Source organism: Sceloporus occidentalis, unplaced genomic scaffold, assembly GCF_023333645.1.
Source record: "Sceloporus occidentalis isolate IW3139 unplaced genomic scaffold, rSceOcc1.0.p SCAF_10, whole genome shotgun sequence".
Classification (NCBI taxonomy): Eukaryota; Metazoa; Chordata; class Lepidosauria; order Squamata; family Phrynosomatidae; genus Sceloporus; species Sceloporus occidentalis.
The window spans coordinates 17,038,086-17,054,828 of NW_028316990.1; positions in this window are offsets into that span (position 1 = coordinate 17,038,086).

Consider the following 16,743-nt stretch of genomic DNA (forward strand, 5'->3'; position numbering starts at 1 on the left):
TATTCAAACCAAGACAAATTTTGCACAGAACAAATTCCCAATTGCAGTATTTTCCATGCAGAGAATAGCTTTTTATGTGAAAGACATAATATTCCTCTACAGAAATATTATTTTGGGTGTAGAAAATACTGCTTTCTCCACAAAACAAGCAAGTATAAATGTTATACTCGTTTTAGTCCCAAACTGCAAAGATTCTCATCTGACTGGGACTCTTCTTATCATGGTTTCTCAACACTCAAAATACACATTTTTCAACCATTTAAATAATATTTTCTAATATTCATCCTATCCCTATTGCTGGCAGAAAGACAAGAGGCAGGGAACCAATCTAGCCTCCTCTAGTAGGGAGTTCCAGAGATTGGAAGTAACTATCAATAAAGCCATATCTCAAATTTCTGCCAAGCATGGCTCAGAGGATGGGAGCCAAGAGAAAGTAATCTAAGCCTGGGCTGGAGAATATGAGAGCATAGAGCCAGAGAAAGGCTGGACAGGCTCATATGATAGGAAACCTATAGTTAAAGATGGGGAGGGCAGCCATAAAGACCTCTTAATAAAAATATGGGCAATGCTAAATGAAGTATTACTGTAATATGCAACTGGACACAGCATGAAAATAAAATGTGAAGTGGAAAATAGAATTTTGTATAATTCAGTGTATGGACTTTATCAATAGCAAGGTTATTTTTTAAGAAAAAGCGGACATAGAAAATTAAAATGACTTTTGTTCCCTTTAAGTCTTTTAAAATTAACAGTATATTACTGTGATAAATCATAGAATCGTAGAGTTGGAAGAGACCGCAAAGGCCATCCAGTCCAACCCCATTCTGCCATGCAGGAACTCCCAATCAAAGCATCCCTGACAGATGGCCATCCATCCTATGTTTAAAGACCTCCAAGGAAGGAGACTCCACTACACTCCGAAGAAGGAGTGTGTTCCACTGTTGAAAGTACTTGACCATTCAAAATTACTAAGTTACACTGATTTCTGAAATTTAGAAAATTATATTGGCATACCACAATTACATGGCAATGCCAACACAGAAGAGAAGTCCATTTTCTATATACTGCTATTACTCTTAACTAGAATATGCCAACTGTATCCATTCTTTTTATCTACATGTTAAAGCTAGAAAGTGAAGATGAAGATGGGAAAGCAAGTCATTTGAAAGGTGGTCCTGGAGAAGAGTTCTATGTATATCATAGAAATGTATTGCTCTCAGACCCATTTATTTGTCTTTTTGGCAGTCCATGATAAATAAATAAATAAATAAATAAATAAATAAATAAATAAATAATAAAGATTTATTTCTAGCCCGCCCTATCACAGAGAATCTGGGTGGGTTACAACAATAAAATACATCAAAGTTACAATAAAATCCAAGAAGAAAACAATCCCTATACCCACTCACCATTCCCAATGCTAAAACAGGATTAAACAGTCATCGTATAAAAGGATTAAAACAGTAAAAACATTAAAAACATTTAGCTAGAATTTGGAGGAAAATAAGCAGACAAGGAAGCATTTTTCATAATCGTGATCATGTTCATGTCAGGTCCGTATCCAGATCTATATAGCTCCAGAACAAGCCCAGGCGCATCACAGCAGTCTAGAGCCTTGAGGCTGCCCAGGACAGATAAAATGCTTACCACCAAATCTGTAAGTAAACTGAACTACATTCTCACTTCCAACAGATTCCTACTGTTATATTCTGAGGAGCTCTGAAAGGCTGGACCCTCATAGTAATGATTTATCTTTGGGGTCAAGTGAGATTTTATTGCTGAATTCTCCATTAGCAGCAGCAACAGCAACAACAGCCTACTCTAGATTTTGCTGCTTGCCAGTGCCTCTTGGCTGCTCCAACAGTCATATCCATTTTTGAACAACTAATCAAAATAAATAACCATGTTACCACCATTACACAATCTTTCGAGGCTTTTATGCCAAAACACCTGGAAGAACTTCAAAGCTTAGCGAATTCCTCTGGCTCAATTTCCCAACAGAAGAAAATTAAATTTAATGGAGGGGATAGATGTGGGAACGATCTGACACATAGGTGTGAGAACAAACTGTTACAAGGTCGGTCCTTGCAAAGAGCAGGCAACGAAAACTCTACTTGGACTTTACGAATGCATCGGATTATGTTCCGTATAATAAGATTAATAGGAATGGTGGAACTCACAAAGAGTGGCAAGACTTTCTCTCAGTAAGATCTAGAGAGTAGGCCAGTATTCTGTTGATATCACTGCCAAAGACTGCCTCCCAAGGTACCTGTTTATAAAAGAGGTCTAATAACTTTTAGACTCCACTGTATCATTTCTGTTATTTAAAATGAAGGACTTCCTCTCATTTCAAATATTCCCTGTTAGAGTTTTCTGCAAACTTCCAACGTGTTGTTATTACATCAAAATTAATAAAATAAAATAAAATAAAAATCCCTTGGAACAGCTAATGTTAACCAAAACAATGACACCCAACATATCTTGGCAGCTAAAGCACAACACCCATCACCACTCCTCTCTAAGCAAATGCTTTGTACACATCTTCTGCTTTTTAATAGTATTATTATCAATATTGGATGCAAATTTTACATGTTTATAGGATTTTATGTTACTCTGAACTTAATCCTACTTTGTTATATTTCATCTTACAGGTTTGTTGTATTTTATGCCATTTTGCATTTTATGCTACTTGGTCAAATTTTGACTCAAGGTAAAGACTGTCTTTTTTTTTCTTTTGTGCTGGTCTATGACCATAATACGAGTATTGATTGATTGATTGATTGCTAACTCTGTGATTCTCTTCTTCTTCCTCCAGCTTTATGTTTCTGGGGGAAAGAATTTTACAATTCTCAGTATTTCAAAGACAGTGTCTCTTCAACCTCTTTGTGTTGTTGGTTGGCAGGTTTTTGTTGTTGTTGTTGTTTTATTGGGTTGTTAATTTTAATGAAAGTTATTGTTTTACATTGTAAAACTCTCTTGAGTGCCCTAAGTAGAGATGAAAGGTGGGATGTAATTTGTTCTAAACGGAGTAATGGTAGTTAATAGTTAATTGTATGAATGCAACAAAGTAATTTTTGGAGATGGGATGGGATGGGGGGATAGCTCCCAGATGTAGCCACTGAGGTGTCAGATGCCTTCATAACTAAGGATGTGAGATTTTCCTCCAAAGTCTCTGTAAACAACATAGATACCTATCCTGCTTTAATGTGGGAGAACTCACACTGCATATTAATTCGGCACTCCACTTAATTAAATGATCAAGCAATTCCTTTTGTTCTCAGATGCAAACAAGACTAGATGAGGAGCACGAGAGAGTTTCTAACTTTCTTTAATATGTCACTCAACCTGGCTTTATATTGCTCCCAAACTAATACTTTACCTTTCCGCCCCCCCCCCCCCCAGCCCCGACACAACTTTTATTCAACGGCATAGTAAGGCTTTTTTTAAAAATGTAGAAACTGGCAGGTTTTCCCTGGGTTGCATCTGATATCAAAATCAAGATTTATTAACATTACAAAGAGCGCCACTCTCTGAGAGTGGCCCTTTCATCATTCTAAGCAGCTGCCTCCAGGCAAAACATTTAACCTTGGGAAATGCAATTGGAATTGTTGGGGGGGAAAGCCAGGAATCTTTGAAACCCTTTGACTTCATTGGAGAAATCTGCTAGGCGGCTTTAGCTGAAAGAAGATGAGGTCCTTATTTCCATTTTGATGTTTGTCAATTCTCTCCGTTGCACTAAAAATTGAAAGATATGGCAGCTCTTACTTATAAACAATGCCTTTCAATTTTTCTTTAAAGCGGGCCAGGGATGAGAAATACATTTCTAACCCACTGGGAATGGTATTAGTATGAAAGAAAGGGAGGGAGGGATGTGTACTTGAGTGGGCTAAATGTTTAAAATAGGCCCAGAGATGATCTTATCTGATATGCTGGGTGGTTTATAGCAAAATGATAGATTTTCGCTTTCCATTTTCCAATTATATCACCTGTTGCCCCTTTCAAGTGAAAGAGCTCATGTGTCAATTATGAGGTTTTATTTGGCAGCCGGCTATATTTCTGGCTGCAAAAAAATAAAAAGAGAGAGAGAGAGAGAGAGAGAGGTGAAAGTACATTTCAAATGGATGTTTTATTTTCAATATCGCATTATACCTATCTGTCTAGCTTTGAGAAAGCCCAGCAGCATCTCTCAAAAAGGATGCTTAGTTGTAGTAGCAAATACTTCCATAAAGCCTTTGGCTGCATAATTGTCACTGAGAACTACCAGTAAATGGACACCGAAAGATATCTGAAGGTGAACAGCAAGAAAAATAAGCCAGGTTAGTCTGGAAGGCTATGCTATTTGGGGGCAGGGAGGGGAGGTCTCAAGCAGAGAGAAAGAACCTAAATAGCACATCCGTCTTTCCTTTCTTTCTATGTCTATAAAAGCTTGGGAACTGCTATTTACTAAGTTACTTTTAGTTAACTTTTTAAGAGTTAAGAGTTGGCACATATCTTGGTTCTCTAGATTTTGTTGATCACATGTTTGGGTCCAGCTGGCCCATGCACACAACAATGAGCGGTCACATCAGATTTGAATCGGTGCATGTGATCGCCATCATGGTCAGTCTGGGGACAGTCCAGGACATAATGCTCCAGGACATAATGGCCCCAGGTTAAGCAGCCAGTGTCAACGCACCCTCTAACTCTAAAAAAAGTAATAACCAGAGAACAGAAAAGTTACTCTTCAAACTTTGCTGTTGTTGTGTGTCTGCAAATCATTTCCAACATATGGTGACCCTAGGAGAGAATGTACTGAAAAAGTGGCCGAGGACCACATACAAGCTGTGAGGTGCATGACTCCCATACCTGACCACTCTGTGGCAGTGACAAAGTAATCTTGTTTTCTTGCCTGATCTAAGCAGTAAATGAACATTGTTGTATTGTATTGTATTGCATTATTTACAGGTCTGCCTTTTCATCAAACCTAGTATTGAAGACCACTTGTTAGACAGAAATTCAACTAAAACATGTAGATAAAATAGAGGGTGGGGGGGACTAAACTATTCATATCAATTTAAAAGAAAATGATAAGAGCATTAAAGTTGACTAAGAAAAGTTAGTTTCTTATAGAACAGTCAGTTCATCAAAGTCTGTGGAAGTAAAAAGGCCAATGTAACCTCCCCAGAAAGAGACTTCTAGGCCCTAGAGGAGGAGGTCACCATAAAGGCCTCCTTTTGTTTCTAGCAAAGATCCCCGTGAAAACAGTGGAGTATGAAATATAAGGTTAATGTGGGCTTAGAGAAGTATCTCCATCCAAGATTTTAGGCAGGATCAGATAGGAAAATAGTGTCATTCAGATAGTCTGCATCAGGTCATACAGGACTTTATAGAGCTTCACCCAGTTCTCCACATCCAATGGTTTCTTTTGTATAAGAATCACAGTTGTAGGTGAATGAACACTGGGATGTGACAGCTCCAGACACAGGAAGGGACAACTTTCCTATCTCACTGCAATAGGAAATTCAAAGGTAGAATGCAGACATCAAATCTATATCCCTTCCTTGTGTTCACAATCTCAAAGCTGTTCCGATTCTCTTTACAGTCTTGTTTTCAATAGTCAATAGTTTCTTGGAAGGTCAAGCAATGTGAAGGTATGGTCTATAAGCCCAAGTGAAAGTGGTAGAGCCGTCTTATTCCCCTGTTAGAACCAATTGAGTTAGTCTTCATCCCATTTTTTAAAAAGGTGAACACAGCAACTCAAAATCATATTTCACATCGAACTTTTCAAAAGGAAAACTACACTCCAGTGTAGCTGGCCTTCTCAAAATACATTTGTTTATCCAAATAAACCTTTTTAATAATAAATCCAAGGGCCGGCTCAACCAATGTTCAGAAGATTTATGTTGAAAGCTGACCATGTGTTGCCCTTATTGGAAATATGATGAACATCTTTTGTGTAACTGTGCTTTCCAAAATAACCTTTGCAGTATCCATGGCATTATTACAGAGCGTTAATAGCCTTCACTCCATACTCGCAGTTCTAAGAAATAAAGCAAAAGGTCAGGACAATTATCTGCAACTCAACAGTGATTATCCATCTGCAAATACAAAACACAGAAACACAATAATTATGCATGCACTAGATATACAGAGGTGATGGCCAAAAAGAAGCGATTTCATGCAAAATGTCCGTGCACATGGTGTTAAAGCTATGTTAACCTTTTTAACCTGTTTTAACTTGTTAGATTGTTTAATATGATTTTATTCTGCTTAAAATAGTTTTATTTTAATGTTTTTAAAAGCTGTTTAAACCAATTGTATGTGCTCTCCTGAGATATACACATGATATACGGCAAATTAATTTTAGTCAATTGATCAATCAGTCAAGAATTATATTAATCTCTTGATATTAAGGGTGAACGATATGCTCTTTTTTATTTTTGTACTGGATTTCTTGAAGTACAATTACAAAGAAAGGCAAGAGAGGAGCAAGGGAAGAAGAAAGATGAAAAGGAGGACGACACAGGAATAAGCATTAAAGGACCCATACCATAGCATTTCACAGATGAAAATTGTGACATGTGTGGCCAAACAGCATCAGAGTGTGGTCAGGAAGGCAAATATTATTTATTTATCCATTGCAAAGCCCTTTGCTCTGAAGCTGCGCATTTGACCACATACATGTCCCTCTGAGCCATCTGGCACATCCACTGCAACCATGGGTTGTGCCACTCTGAGGTCTTAGTAAATCTGGAAGGGAGTGGGAAGTCCTTTTAGTCCTTTTCAAAACTGGGGAGTTTTGCTAAAGCTAGGTATAAGATGGCCCTGTTTCTTGTTTTAGAGGAGAACAGTGCTCCCTGGAGGTTTATGGAGGTGCAACAAGTTTTGGGAGAAAGGGGGAAAAGGGAACATAGAAATCATTTAGCCATGTGTCCCTTGATTTCTATCCAAGCCTTAAGTTCTAGATGTTGTTACCCACACTTGGTTAACAGAATATAGTGTTCCTTAAAATCATGAAGAATATATTTACCTGGCAGACTGATTTTAGAGGAGGTATGCAACTGTCTGCCCACCATTAACTTTCCCTCCTATATCTTTTTATTTAACACTTGACCTTTTAATAAATGTGTCATCTTCTAAGGGCAAAAGGCTGCCCCCTTCAAGTCATGCTGTCTTCCAAAAACAGTGGGGCTTTTTTTCTTCACCAGTTTAGCATACCAATTGTGTTGATCCAATGAAATATATTGTTTCCCTGGTAAGCTGTTATCAGTTCTCATAAATCGTTCAACGTTGAAAATCACAGACGCATGGAATATGTGTGGAAAGCTCCTTCCATTTCACATTGCTTCTATCCTCCTGATTTTTAATACTTGTCATTAAAATTTATACCCTAATGAGTAGTACAAAAATAAAAGGAGGGTCTCTGAAGGTTAACAGGGAAGTGATGATAACAGATGAGCTGTAACAAACTTATTATGGAACGTGCGACTTTACTTCTTTCTCTACTTGTTTTGTGGTATGCCCTAGAAATAGAAGTGACATTGTGTGTGTGTGTGTGTGTGTGTGTGTGTGTGTGTGTGCATGTATGTAGTATGTGTGTGTATTTCTCTGTGTGTGAAATTTGAAGCAGAAGTCAATTTCAAACCAGAAACAAACATCCACGTCATTCATTTTCTGCACTGTGCAGATAAAGGCTTAGAAGAGTGACAAAGTCTTTGGGGAGACACACCTGAAAACATTATAAATTAGCTTTTGCAGAGCAAATGCTCTTTGGAAAGAGATTTGCAGGCCCAAAACACAAACAGTGTGGCATGGAGATCCCCAGGGTACATTTTAACAGCTGTTGCTTTAGTATCTTATTTTAACACCCTGGACCATATACATATATATATATATATATATATATATAGAGAGAGAGAGAGAGAGAGAGAGAGTAAGAAATGAGATTCTTTCAGAACAATTATAAACTATTCACCCATTGTTTAGGGTTTCCTGATTGAGTAAAGCAAGCATTTGTGGGAGGTGTGCTGATAAAGTAGCCTTCAGTCTTGCTAATTGTGCAAATATAGTAAAAGATGGGTGCTGGAGAGTCTCAGAAGACTTTCTCAACTTGTCCACCATCCTCTGTTCTCAACAATGTTCTAGGGCTCCGCAAGTCAAAAAGGTTGGGAACCCATGTTCTAGAACTAGCAGAGAATGGGATGAGGATGGCTGTTATCCCTCTAACATAGGGAGGAAACATGGAGGAGACATGGAGACATAGGCCTGATACAGACAGCCAAAATAAAGCTGCTTCGAGTCACTTTGGAGGTATGCTTTTTAAATGATACATGCATCCTAAGAGTCCAGAAGCCGCACCAAAGCCACGCTCCAGTTCTAAGGACCAGAGTGCAGCTTTGGTGCAGCTTCCAGACTCTTAGGACACATGCATCATTGAAACACCATACCTCCAAAGTGACTCAAAGCAGCTTTATTTTGGCTGTCTGTATAGGGCCATATTTGATTGCAAAGGAAGTATCTTTTTGAGTTGCAAATGGATGTTAAATTTCCAGGACTTTGAGAATCTCCTAGTAGCCACATGGCCAGAAGGAGGAGGTGCCAGCCTGCAAGAGATATCCCTCTATACTATCTGAACTGAAAACAAACCCAGCAAAATGCAGGCCTATGACTAACATCTAATCGTTCCCCCTCCTGTTAACACAATGCCAGCAACATGTATATTCTTCATTTTGGTTGGACCAATAAAGGTATCACTGATTGGTGGATTTTTTGATGTTACTGGATTTGCTATATTGCCAACATTATTACCCATGGATGTTCTCTAACATAAAGAAAAAACATGTATACATTGCATGGTAATTTAATCTATGTAATACGCCAACACACATGTGATTCTGTGTAAACAATTGAGTGTACCTTCGAGTAATCTGTCAGTTTATGGCAACTCCATGATTTTCATAGGGTTTTCTTAAGCAAGGAATACTCAGAAGAGATTTTACCACTACTTTCCTCTAATATGCATCTAATTAATGGCACCTGTGCTTAATGTGCATGTAGTAAACAATCTAATTGATAATGGTTATTCTGATAACTGATTATCATGATTTGTGCCTAGCAGTTTAGAGATTATCATTATTTCTAACAGAGATGCATTTTAACAGGTGGTTGGTACAAGTCCCCCACTACTTCCCAAGGCTGTGCCAAGCATGGGAAAACCGCATGCTCGGCACAACCTTGGGAAGTAGGGAGGGACTTGTATCAACCACCTGCTAAAATGCATCTCTGTTAGAAATAATGATAATCTCTAATAAGCATAGTCAGATGCCAAGGTTGTACAAGTTTAACATCAGTGAAGGCCAAAATCTCAGCATCAGATGCAGCTGCGGAGGTTTCTAGGATAAACAGGCCAAGAGGGTTACCATAATGGTGCAATTTTCGTATGTTATTCGAATTCTCCTCATACCAAGTTATTCTGCCTCTTTCACTCACTCACACACACACACACACACCCCAGTTGCCCTGCAGCCTTTTTAAAATATGAGTTCCCCTTTTGCAGGCCATGTATTTCCAGGCCTCCAATGTGATTTTTCTGTTAATTTGTTTTTGGCAGTTGCTATGGAAAACCACAGAACTATATCCTCCAACTGTCCCTGCAACTATGCAGGGATAGTCCTGGTTAATCTTCTGTCTTCCCACTTTGTGAGGCTGTTTTTGTTCCTTTTAAATGTCTGCTGCATTCAGCAGGAACGAGGGGAGAGGAAGGGGATGGAAGATCTTGCCCTTCCCAGCAAACCCAGACAAAAACAAACTGCTGCATCCTCTCCAAGTCTGTCTGTTTCCTGCATTAATATATTTTTTTCTGTCTTGGCCACACTCTGATGTCACTTGGTCACTTGTATTCCAGTTTTCGCCTGGAAATATGATCTCTGTCCCAACCTCCTAGTAGCTGTATTTGTATTTTTCCCCCTTCCTTATCCTCACTTGGGAGAGTTGGAAGATTCTGTGCAAATATGTACAAATAATTGCAGACTGGAATGATCTCTCCTTTCCCTTTGAAGATGAAAGTCACATTTCTATTCACCAACCTGGTGGCCTCAAAAAAAACTGGCTTGAGCTTGGCCTGGTTTGCAGAAGATTCAGCATAACCATATTGTTAACATGTATGCTGTCAACGCTACGTAAGCCACTTGATGATGTTTGGTAGAAAACAACAGTATTGCAAGGCTTTACGTTGTCTCTGCCAAATTTGACAACTTTTAAGAGCATAATTCTCCGGAAAGCAGCTACGCCATTTAGCTTCTCTTTGTGAATTCTGCCAGCGACACCATTTAGCTTCTCTTTTTGAATCAAGTCTCTTTTGAAATAAAAGCAATCTTGCTGGAGGATTTCACTGCCCTGTTGGATATCCACTCCAAGATCAATCACCTGTCCTCATTCTGTATTCCAGCTGTATTTTGATCTTTTCCACAGCTCGCCTGTTTCATTACAGCTAAGGTTTTAAAAGGCAAACCAAGACACAGCATTGTTCCATGCTCACCTCGCCAGCCATAGGAAGCAAGCTTTCACAGAGTCAGTCAGGTATTAAAAGTATTAAAAACGTATAATGTGTTTGGAGGAGAGTGCAGTAATATGCTGTTTACTTATAGATGCACACGTTGAGCAGATGGGGAAGTGGCATGCTCAGAGGAAATAATGCTCCCGAATCAATATCACATGTATTATCTGGAAAGGTTAATTTATTCAATGAAGGCCTGGGCCATAATATAGGCTAAAAGCTCACAGAACAAATTATTGTATACCTCAAAATGCAAATAGTCATACTAAAAATAAATGAATAATTAAACTCACAGAGAGAGAGAGAGAGAGAGAGAGAACAAAACCCAGCAACAGCATAACTGACTCAGTTCACAAGGAGAAGACCTGGTTAATCCTCTCCCATCCCACTTTCTTAGCTGCTTTTTTATATGCTCCATTTTCCCTGCTTTCATTCAATTTCCTCCTTCATTCCTGGTTTATTTCCATTGCTGCAAGTTGAGTTTCGAGTCAAAGGTTTGCACTCAGTTAACACAGCAGGAAATAGAGTTGAAGAGGGGAAGGACCAGAGTTACAGGGTGACCAGACACCCTCCTTTTCCAGGATAGGTCCTACATTTTAGTCATCGGTCCAGGAGGAATTCCATAATGTCCTCCATTTTGAGCATTTAAATGTAAGTGCATGCTTCTCTTTTTGAATTCTGGAATGGACACCTTGGAGGTACCATTAGTTTAAACAGAGATTTGGTTTCTGATGGAGGAGTGATCTGCACTAAGGGATAGGAGGAGCTAAGCTTTTCCCAGTGACTAGTACAGGTTACCCAACCAACATAACTTTGTAAAGGTCTGCAGCTCTTAATATACTCAGAGGATTAGATCTAGCTCTGAAGGCAGTGGGCAACTGAACCTATTTGCAACTGGACAAACTGACAATCCATTCCTTCTCCAGATGCTGATGGTGGCATTCCTAATCCATTAAACCTTCCCCACAGCCACAACTTAAACTGACAGCTCTGGTAGGTAAAAAACAATTTATCCTTAGAATGAACTTCAGAGTAGCAATGAATGTTAGTTCTCAGTAACCAAGTTTCCATTCTATCCATCAGGAGCAAGGCAAGTCATCAATTGCTGATGAATTGATGGAACCATAGGTCTTGCCAATGCCACATTATTCTTCTTTGGAAGTGGAAGGCAGATTCCCTGCAACAGCCTTTGAGAAGCTATCGGGAACTTTCTTGAACCAGAAAGTGACATGAGCATTCATCAGACCAATCCCTAACTTCATTCTCTGAACTATTTCTACAACTAGTAACCAGTGGCTCATGTATTTCACTAAATTTGGAGTGGGCAAATATTGGCTGTTCAGATGATGGTAGACCACAGCTCTCAGTACACATCACCATTGTCTATGTTGACTAAGTGTTATGGTCCAGCAAGATCTGTGGCTAAGTGCAGCCCAACAACCTCTGGAGGACTACCCTTTGCCCACTTGTCAACTAAACTAAATAAGTACTAAATAAGTAAAAGTGTAACTAACATAACTTGCATGATTCGAATTATGTAGCTGAGGATTTTCGCTTGTTCAAAATCTTTCCCCCATTCTCATTTCAGTATTGCAATAAAAAAAGGAATGAAATAGCATTTGAACCTTGGACAGTTATTAGAAACTATCCCTATGCAGGATGTCAAGGAACCCTGTAAGTAAGCTAAAATCTTTTAATCTAGTAGTCCTTACAAAGAGAAGTATTTGCTATATTAATATAATAAAATGTTCTTGTTATTGCTGTTTAAGTTGTTCTCATCAGTGGGAAGCAGTTTGATTTCCTGGGTTTAACATGTTGTTTTTTTAAATAACCTCTGTGCCTTTTAGGATTTGTACCCATAAATATGAGTACAAGCTAAAATAACCAATTAAATTCCTAAAACGCTGGGACAGTGATTACACTTAGCCAGGGGCACTTACGGGCATAATTTATCATCAGCTTTTTGGAATATTTGATTATGGATTTACACAGTAAATGCAGAAAACATGATGAGAGAATAAATTATCATTGGTACAGAGAGTTAAATTTTAAGAATGATTGTGTGTGTCGCTTTTGTGCTCGACACGACTCCTTTGTTAGTGAAGTTCTATTCATTTCAAGAGGCTGCTGCTAACCTTTCTCTAATAAACATCTCTTGACTAAATCAGTTTAGACAGAACTCAAATGACCACCTGAAGTTTTCTGTCCTACTTCTGGACAGAGAAATGGACATCATTTTATTGGTGTATTGATTTTTTTGGTGCAGTCTATCATCATTGAAACTAATTATGAAAGAAGTTGTAGCATACGCTTTTATAGATACACACACACACACACACACACACACACGACAAGTCTGGTCTTTATTTGCTAACCAGCCCAATATTTTTTAACCTGTGGTTGCTCTTAAGACCTCCTTCAGGGACCTGTCTAAAGAATCGCCAAAGGACAACACAAAAATACATGACATCCATTTTCGCGTAAAGACATCACTATATTTGTGCATTGCTTAGAACCGGTACATTTGTCGTTGTGTGCCAAAATCCTGTGATAGGGTTGCTCTAGGGTCACTATAAATTGGAAATGACCCAAAGGTGCACGACATCAACAATTTGTCCATATCCGCTTCAAATGAAAGCTACCGAAATTTCTGAGCCGGGAAATCCAAAACTATTTACTGGCATAATAAGTGTAAAGGCTAAAGTGGGTGGATGTTTTTTTTGTTTTAAGCCTTGTAAATAGACATTTTAAAAATAGAGACAACATTCAAAGGCATATGGCTGTATGTGGGCTAAAGGGAAAGGGACTGTGTGAAAACTTGGAGAGATGTGGTTAGAGTGTGGGATGGTTGGCTTCTTTAGTTAAATTCTGACATTTAAAACAAATAAATTGGAAGATTTTTTAATATATATGGGACACAATTGTTTTCTTCATTTAAGATAGTTGGTATTTTAAGATCCGCTCCACCTTCCTTTTCAGCCACATACACTCTTCAAAAGCATTCTGCCTTGCTCCAAATCTAGTCTGTTGCTGAATGGTGTTGCTCCAAGAAGGGCCACTAGGGGAGCACTTGTTCTTCTGCTTCTTATACTGAAGAAGTGTGATACAGAAAATAGAGATACAAGAATCTGATTTCAACCAGCACATCAAAATAATCATTAAAGGCAAAATCATAGAAATTGCATCAATATCCATCATGAATGAACAGACAGAAACCTGAACCTTGTTAATCTTACAGTTTTGAAATGGTTGTTTAATGCAATATCCTTTTAGTGTTTTACGATGAACTCGTACATTTGTGTTCATCATTTGATGACTTGCATTAGCAACTAATATCTCAGAAGGCAAGGCACATAGTCAATACTAAGTCATAAAAAAGTGTGGCCACATCATTTTAAGGATCCTTGACTGATGTGGCACTAGGGGCCTATTCACTACTATATTCATAAGGAATGTAATAGTTTTAATCATTGTCTAAGTCTATCTGCCCTATAGAAAGCCAGCATAATTGGTTTGAGTGTTGGACTAAGAATCCGGGAGGCCAGGGTTCAAATTCCCACTTGGCCATAAAAACCCAATGAGTAAGTCACATACTCTCAGTCTCAAAGGAAGCCAATGGCGAGCCTCCTCTAAACAAATCTTGCCAAGAAAGCTCCATGATAGGTTTACCGTAGGGTCACCCTAAATTGGAATGGACTTGAAAGCACAAAAACAACAACAATTATACCACTCTTGGCAAGAATATGGTACAGTTGGATATCCCCCTTCCTACTGAACTGCCATGTAGAAAATCCCTGAATGTAGAAAGTTAGCTGGCAGGGAAGAACATCCTAGACTAGCTTTCTCTTTCATGTGTTAGCTTACTAAATGAAAGGACTTTGTAAGTGTGAAACCCTCCTCCCTTGTAACCCATGCTGCCTTGCAGTGTTCAGTGATACAACCAGAACAATTTTCCATGTGTAGCTTTGTCTAAGCTAAGTGTTTATTCAACTGTCATGTCACAGCCTGCAACAGCTATAAAATTTTCAACATGCTATTCAGATTTTTTCCCTATATCAAATTGTACATTTTGTTCCCCTTCTCTTAACTTGCTTTCTAAAAATCTAGTTATCTGTGCCCTTTAAGGGAACTCTGATTATATGGGATGTTATGCCAAGATTCCCCTAACACATTTATGCAGAAAGTCTTAATACGTGTGACCGTTTCCTTCACAATTAGCTCAAAATGAAATTAGGTTTAGCGAAGGCTTCCATCCAATTAAGGAAGAAGCTGCATAAAGTGGATTTCACCCAAATCTCGGAAAACTTTTCATATTAAAGCATACCGAATCTTTGCACAGCACTTGGAGCGGGGAGAGAAATCAAACTAGCCAAGGAAATCCTTCTATCTTGCAAGGATTAAATTTCATTTGGCTCACCCACATGGCGCTCCATCTCAAAAAATGTGTTAGACAAACTTTTCCATGGACTTCCACTGTGTTGCTTCACAACACTGTTCTTCACAAGTTTGCTTAGCCCTCTACATTTCAAACACATCTGTTGTTCCGGATTCAGGAAGCTGTGGGTTTGCAAGGGTCACTTGTGCTGTTTGTTTTGTTTCTTCCAAGAAAGGTTTTCCACTGGAAAGGTTTGCAAACACTTGCAAGCTGAATGTTAAATATCTAAAGTGATTTTAATAATTTTCAGCCTTGTCAGAAAAGCACAAAAATAGAGCCCTATATAGACAACCAGTTTGCTAAACATCCTGGCTAAATGCAACAGTGCTGCAAAAAGAGGAGTGTGTTGTACAAAATCTCCTTCTACACAAAGACAGATGCTCAAGAATTATGAGATTTTAAAGAGGAATTACAGTGTGAAATAGGATCATTGCCAGCATCCAACCATGTTTCTTAGGAGCAAGTTCCACTAAAAGTGGCAGGACCCACTTCCTTTTTACTTACGATGTTGACATCCTACTTTTTCTCCAAGGAAGCTCTAGGTGCCATGCCTGGTTCTTCACAAACCCTGTTTTAGCCTTATGGAAAACCTAGGAGCAATAAAATGGAGAGCTCCAATGTTAGTGTACTGGTGAGTTTTAAACTGAACTTCAGCAGAACTATCCCAAGTACTAAAACCTACCCCCAGAATAGCTATTGCATCTTGGATAGCTCTTTTCATGTTCAGACAAAAGACTGAATTCACCACCCACTGACATTAGAACCATCACCTTCCATAGTGCATAGATCAGGTTGAGCATCACAATTAAATATGTAGATATCAGCTAAGTCTCTGTATGTTTTTCTTGGTATCCCTTTCTATGTGGGCAGAGGTGGCTGAATCTCTCCATTCCCAGCTTCCATTTTATTGTGAATTCAAACACACACACACACACACACACACACAAATCTGCCCTTGACCAATACATAAGGTTGACATATACATGAATACACACACACACACACACACTCATGTATATGTCAACCTTATGTATAGGTCAAGGGCAGATTTGGGACTCATACTTATGGAATTTGATATGACTTGTTGGTAAGTCAAGGATAAAACTTAGGGACATGTAATGAAGGATCTCTCTTAGGAAGATTTGCCCTCTGAAATAATTGTCTTTTTGAGAGAAAGGGAGCAAACCTTTAATTTTTTAAAAAAGTAAACAATTTGTTGTGCCAGTTTAATAAAGGGGAAAAGTTAGCACTTTGGGGATTTCCTCCCATCTTTTTTTCATGCTCAACTTGATCTAACTTCCTCTTAAGCTCCCTTATGCCAGCTGTCATTTTCCACTGATACGAAATTAGCCTAAAGCCAGTTGTTAGTGTTGACTAGATTACAGCCATTGAATCAGTTGGATTCAATTCACCTATGTATTGATTTGCAATACAATTGCTTCAATTGGTCTGCTCTAGCTGAGACTAACCAACAGTATTCTTGCCATTCATTAATAAAAAGAAATAAATCAACGGAAGAATTATTATTAGTATTCAGAAATGAACTCCCAGATCGAACCCAGCATTTTCAGGATGTGCCTTTGCATTTTCCCCTTTTCCTCTCACAATCTTTTTTTTTCCCCTTCCTCCCCCTTCGCACTCACATGCATGCATGCACACACTTGCGCACACATACACACATTATGCCTTTCAGGCGCACCTTATCAGAGTTCATTTCTCACTGAAATGAAAGCACTGACATTTAGAAACACTTGGTTATTCATGTTATGATCCA